Consider the following 6631-nt stretch of genomic DNA (forward strand, 5'->3'; position numbering starts at 1 on the left):
CATAAAATGGAGGGCCATTATGGGTAGTTGTAATATACTTTTGAAGTAAAGTAGCTCTTTTGTTTATGGTGTAACATAGTCTTCCTACTCAAATGCAAAAATTAGCAAAGCCATTAAAATTACCAATTTAATTCGGTCTGAATTAAATTCTAGAATGTACCAAAACAAGAATTATGAGCTGTATTTTTCTTGGGATTGTGCCAAAAAAAAAAGAAAAACATTTTGTGAATAGGTAGACTGTATATACAGTGCATCTTTTTCCCCCTCTTCTAATTCTTTATCTCAGCTAAGGGCATCGATAGTTTTATATTTCCATGGCACAGAACAATGTTAGATGTGAACCCCCCAGCTGAACATGGCAGTGTGGTATGCCAAATAAGCTGAAACACAGGGCCCAATTAACTCTACTAGCTCCAGAGGAAAGTGGTGCCATTGCAGGTACACAGTTTCACCATCCACAAGCATGAATATTCTCTGGCAACAGAACCTTTCTGGCTTTTGGAAGCAAGAAGAGGCTTGATGCAGCAGGGCAAGGTTTGCAGGACTTTCAAAATAATCTTCTTCCCAATGGCCTATGAAGGAAGGAGACAAAAAAGAACAAATGCCATCCCAAATGCTCTTGCCTGTTTTGTTCCTATACAGGTAACAGGAATTTATAAAAAAACAATCAAAACTTCCTTTCCACCTCCAAGCAGGTAAGTTTTTCTCTGAAATATGTGATTGATTTTCTGAACAAGAAAGCTCATTATGCACAGGGATTTTGTAATCATCAAGGAAGCAACTTGGTCCTAAAGACTATTGTAATAACGGCATGGTTGCAGGTGTCTCTTTACATTTAATTTTCTCTGAATGCCCAAACACAGTGTTGAACAGGATCCCCTTCAAAAAAGTTTCAGTTCTTTACATGTCAATTTTAATTAGTTGTGTATTGATTAACATGCTCTTTTTAATTGCTTCTGTGGGACAGCCGTCCTAAAATCTAAAGAGGCAGCTTTGCAGACTTTGTTGCTCTTATTTCTCTTCCTTTCTCTCTTTTACTATATATAAGAAGAAAACTTTCCTTTGTTTACCAGTGCACTTGAGCACATGTAAAGGTGCTCACAGTATCTACTCACTGATCTCTCTAGAACATCAAAATTTCCTGCAAATTTTACTTGCATTGCTAAACTGGGAAGGGAAGGGGAATGTACATCATACATTTTATAATATAGAATACTCTATTAAAAACTAAAATATTTTATCAAATACTTTAGCAACTTTAGCATCTTTTTAGCAATATTTTTCAGTAACTTTTCTGGATAGATCTCCACGGCTGTAGATACAAGCCCTGTCTTTTCTTAATCATCTTTCTCTCAGCTCTGGTTGTAAAAGACAAGCAAAGAAATGAATAGCAGTTTCACTTACTAAAATCTGCTCCCACTCTCTGATGCTTTTAGGTACTGGCACATATAGCCCCTTCAACTTCTGCCCTGTGCACTGCACAGGGAGAAGGACTTTTTTCTTTTTTTATTACACTTCGCAGTACTGCCCTGCAGCTTTCCCTTATTCCTCCCAGTAAGCCAGACAAATTAAATTCCTAATTCCAGTGAGCTTTCTTGAGCTGAAAAGAATTAGATTCACCTCATTCTTTTCAGTCATCTCTGAAATATTATGTATTAGGGTACAATATGTTCCAGTGTGCAGCATATAGTGGTAGGATTCTGCAATAAATCTGTGCTAAGTGAGACCTGTTATACAACTCACCGATTTCCAATATTCACCTGTGCTATATCTTGCATCTCATCTCAGATTATCAACAGAGAGAAAATCCATTTTTAACAAACTATTATAGTATATGCTTCTTGATGTTGGTCCAGAAAGTGTGCGAAACAGAGGCTGCTTATATATACTCCGCAATTCAAACTGTTGTAGAAAATTCAGACAAAAATTACAGAAATTCACAGAGACAAAGACAGTAAATTTGCTGTCATGTGTGTAAGTGCAACAAGGGCATATGGCTGGAGAGCCTATCAAGTCCACTGAATTCTTGCCCTTGCCTTTCATGACTTGGACTTAATTTAAAATAAATGGTTGAAATATTTACTCACTTTCTGTTAACTTTTATGTTATCCTTGCATTTTCTGATGCTATGCCGTATTAGACATCCTGGTTTTCTCGATTACATCCTTCCAAAACCAAAAAGGCACATGATATTTGCTGTCACTAATTTAACTGGGAGTGTTTCATTGAGGTCTTTGCCTGCAAATAAATAGAAAGAGCCTAAAAGAAACGGGGGAAAAGAGAGAGAAAATCAAGAGTGTGTCTTCCCCAACAAATCCCAAACCAAAAAGAAATCCACACCCTGTCCCTCTTATACTCCTGTAGGTTTGCCCTAAATAAATAAATGAATGAACAAAAGAGCCTGAAAGGATTGTTCCTGTAAAAACCGAGGGAGAAACAGTTTAAGATATCCCCTGTGCTGAGGGGACCAGGATCTTACAAATGCCTTTGAACAAAGAAGCAATGTACTTATATTTTCAGAGGAGGGAAGGGGAACAGAAAATTCTTCTCCTGACAGAGTCCTGAACTGCAAGAAATTGGTTAGGGCAAGAAGGCAGAGTAATTTGAAGAGCTTATCTTTAGTGAATACCATCCTGAATGATTAAAGGGATTTACTCCATGTATCTAAAATTATTAGCCACTGCTGAAATACAGACTTTTTAGATAGTGTATTTCATGTACTGGTGGCTTTTCTGGACGAGGTGCCTTGAGTTTCTGTGTTTCTGTGGTGTGTCTCCCAATTTTCTTCTGACCACTTGGTTTAAAATTCTCTGAGCTACAACTATTGAGTTCCAGATCCTGATTTCAAACCTTCTGTGCATTCAGAAAGATTTAGAGCTGTAGGGGCATTTTGACCCATTTCTCATAATAATTAAATATATTAAACAATATTAGCCTTGTTGCTGTTCCCTAGAGTATCCCACTATTAATCTCTCTTACACAGAGAATGGGCTATTTATTCCTACCCCTTGCTTCCTTCCTATTAGCCAGCATTTAATCACTGACAAGAATTTACCTCTTACCTTGTGGTTACTAGATTTCCCTAATAGTCTCTTGTGATGAGCTTTATCAAAAGCTTTCAAAAATCGTAAGTATATCATATTCATTTTTGCTACTTCATCCATTCTTTTGTTTACCATTTCAAATAATCATAGGGATCTGAGAAGCATAAATTATCCTAGTCAAAGCCAGGTTTTCTTTTTTTTTATCATATTTTTTTAATAGAGTAATTTTTTTTCATGGTGCTGGAGTGAATTTGTAAAGTAGTAGGAAGGAAATGTGTTGTACCCTCTTCAATTCTATGACTTTATTTTTCTAGTGCTCAAGAAAGCTTTTCTGCCCACATTTTTTTTCAAGTGCCCACTTTCCTGTAATTCAGCCTAAAACAAAATCTGTTTCTGTTTACACACTGGTTTCAGCAAAGGTATCTAACACACAGCTTGTATGTGGAGTTTGCTGAGAATATGTAATGTTATGATTATGACAAATATAAATATTTTCTATAGATTAAAACAGAAAACAGTTATATATGATTCAGTATAGCATAGTCTTAGCTTGGAACAGAAGCTCTATTAAACAGAAATTGCTCTTCACTACAGCTATTAATTTTCAAAGTTATTTAAGATCAGGACTTCAAGTAATTTAGGCAGGTAGCTGTGCAGAACAGTTTTATTTGTGTGAAGTCAGATATCTGTCCTTGCCAACAGGCAAATAAACAAAGAGAAGAAAGATGGAGGCAGCTTAAAAAGAGAGGTTCTGAATTATCTTTTGAATGCTGAAAAGCCCAGCACAACAGAAAATTTAGTAATCAGTCTCAGAAATTTTCATTCTCCCTGTTGAGTAAAACTCAGCTCTTGTCAGTCTCATGTTCAGTATGTGAAAGGGTATCCAAGTCCTTTCTTTGTCTGGGGAAAACAGTGCTCAGTGTTTGGGATGCAGTGCAGCCCTGATCCTGAACATTGGCCAGAATTAAAAACATATTTAGTCCTTTTTTTCAGAATTTTTTAATGACATTGGGAAATAATTTAAAAAAACATTTACTCAATAAATGCCTAAGTACTCTTATATATTATCCTAAAATGCCGAAGAGCAACAAATTACAAATAACACTTGCCTTGTGTTTTCTGGTAGATGATTGGTGCACTGAAGAATAATTAGTGTGGCGCTGAAAGTGCACCAAAGTGCATATTAAATGGTAACACCACCTTTAACAAAATGTTTCCAGAGCCTGTCACAACAAGGTATTGAAACCTGATTATGGTACTTAGGTACTACCATGGTATGAATAAATGATGATAGAATAAAATTTTCTACTGCTGACTGCAACACCTCGTACGCTCTTTCAGCTTCCTCAGCAGCCCCTCTCCCCCCACCCTCTCCTTACCACTTCCCTGGTGCTTTTCTCTCCCCTCAGTCAATACCAATGGTTCAAGTGACAAATAAAATTCCTGTCTCTCAGTGCTTTTCTAGGCTACAGGTTGGAGCAAGTGAACCATTAGTCACTTCATGAAATCCTCCTTTGTGCGACCAGGCTGAGAGCAGTTGCACCTTTATGCATATTTTATGCACATTTATGGGCTGCATTTCACAGTGCTGTATTTAGTTCCATTACAGTTTTCCATCATATTGCTCCTTTATTATGGCATTAATTATGTATTGCTTTTACTTTATCTTACTGTATTTTTTCCATTATTTTCATAGTTGTGTTTTATAATGTGTATAAAGTTAATTTGTAACAGTAAGGTTAATGTTATCCTGGCACTTTAGATTAGCCAAGTTGTTATTTTTTGAATGATTTTGTTTGGCTAGCTCTTAAATTTCCTTTAGAAAAATGAAATCAACATTAAAAAGTCTGAGACACTAAATAATTCATAAGCAGAGGGAATTTTTATAACAATAAAAGAGCTTTTTTAGGAGGATGAGCTTCCACTGTCACCATTCCAGGTCATATGAAGCAGCCATGTTGAAAGTGGGCCACAGTCAGCCTGGGAGATGTGGTGAAACAGTAATGAAAGTGATTTAATGAAAATGGTATATAGACTTAGGCTCTCAGAAATACTTTCTCACCAGAGATAATTTTGATTCCCACATGTGACGATGTGCAATGAGCCTCTGAGTTGGCAGCAATAAGTGAATGACTCAACTGTCAGTTGTGGGTTTTTCCAGAGATAATTCAGGGCACTAAGGGGAGAATCCTATGCCTTTGGATAGGAATTGCCTCTGTCTGTTATAGAATACTGTGGTTTTTTCATAAGTGCTAATAGAAAGGTTATGCATATGAAATGAGAGTGATGCAAGTAAAAGTGAAATATTATGATCAAGTGTTGTTTGGTTACATCGTGATTTCTCATGAAAAGTAATAAAATTTTTGAGCTGGTGTAGGAGATGAACTTAAGCAAAGTTATTTCCATTACACTGGCTTAAGAGAAAATAAAAACTAATTTTTGTGCTGTATTTGGAGGCTCTGATAGGACTTCTGAAAGTAACACCATCCAGACTTTAAATGGTAGTTGTGGATATCAATCTGCATATTATATTTTCATGGAGGTCATTCCAGGGCTGCTTTCTGTGTTCTGCTTCATCCGGCAAGTCCCAGCAAAAGCCAGAAGAAGGACTGAGGTGTAGCACCCTTTGCAACCAAAATTCATAACATGAGCTTCTTACAGTGAAAAATTTCTAGGACTACAAAGCATGGGTGAGGAACAGTGACTTAACATTGGGAAGTTCTATCTTCTATCTCACATAGAAACTTAGTTGTTGTTTTTGAATTCCCTGTCCAGTCATATACCAGTTATATTCTTAATTTTTATTTGGAGTATTTACTCAAATCAGTCCTGATTTATAAGATAATAAAAAATTGGCCAAGCCTGTATTAAGGATGGGTAAGAAATTCTGCAATATTGATGAAAACAGAAAAAAAAAAGTTAATCAATAAAGCTTTGGTTGTCTTCTCACCTTATGTGTAGAATTTATCCCTTGAAATGTTTTAACTTATGAATTACTTTTTAAAAATATAATGACTAAGCTAACAAAGCTGAGTGGGGTCTGAATTGCTAAACACTTGCAGATCTCAGAAATTGTGGGTGCTGACAGCTTTTGAAAATCAGACTAACATTTCATATTGAGCTTTTCCAAATATTTTCTTCTGTTTACAGAAGACAGAAAAAAAAATCTTGTGAATTTGGTGATTGCTTGAGAACATTCTTTGTGGAGAGATTAGCTCATTTGAAACAAAGACTAAAAAAGGCAAAGGGAAAAGGTCATTTTGTCCTTTGTGCTGTTCTACTGTCTTTAAGAGCACAAAAATTCTTTTGTCTGCTGCTTTTTTAGCTGCAGACACAGCTGGAGTTCGGGCTTCCTTTCCTACCTGAACACTGGTTCCTCTTTCATTTCTAATTTGGGGTGGGTGGGAAAGGAAAAATATCTAAATGTAACCAGACTAAACAAATATTTAATAATTAAAGATAGCAGGTAAAGTGATCATATACATACTTCTTCCCTCATTAGATTTGCCATTTGCATCCTTTATTTAATTATAAAGGTCACGTTGCACATCTCTTCTGTTGTTCTTGCTTCAGTGATATTATTCTTC

The sequence above is a fragment of the Chamaea fasciata genome, unplaced genomic scaffold, assembly GCF_029207755.1.
Source record: "Chamaea fasciata isolate MVZ Bird 193981 ecotype frontalis unplaced genomic scaffold, bChaFas1.0.hap1 SCAF_10, whole genome shotgun sequence".
In the NCBI taxonomy this organism is placed as follows: domain Eukaryota; kingdom Metazoa; phylum Chordata; class Aves; order Passeriformes; family Sylviidae; genus Chamaea; species Chamaea fasciata.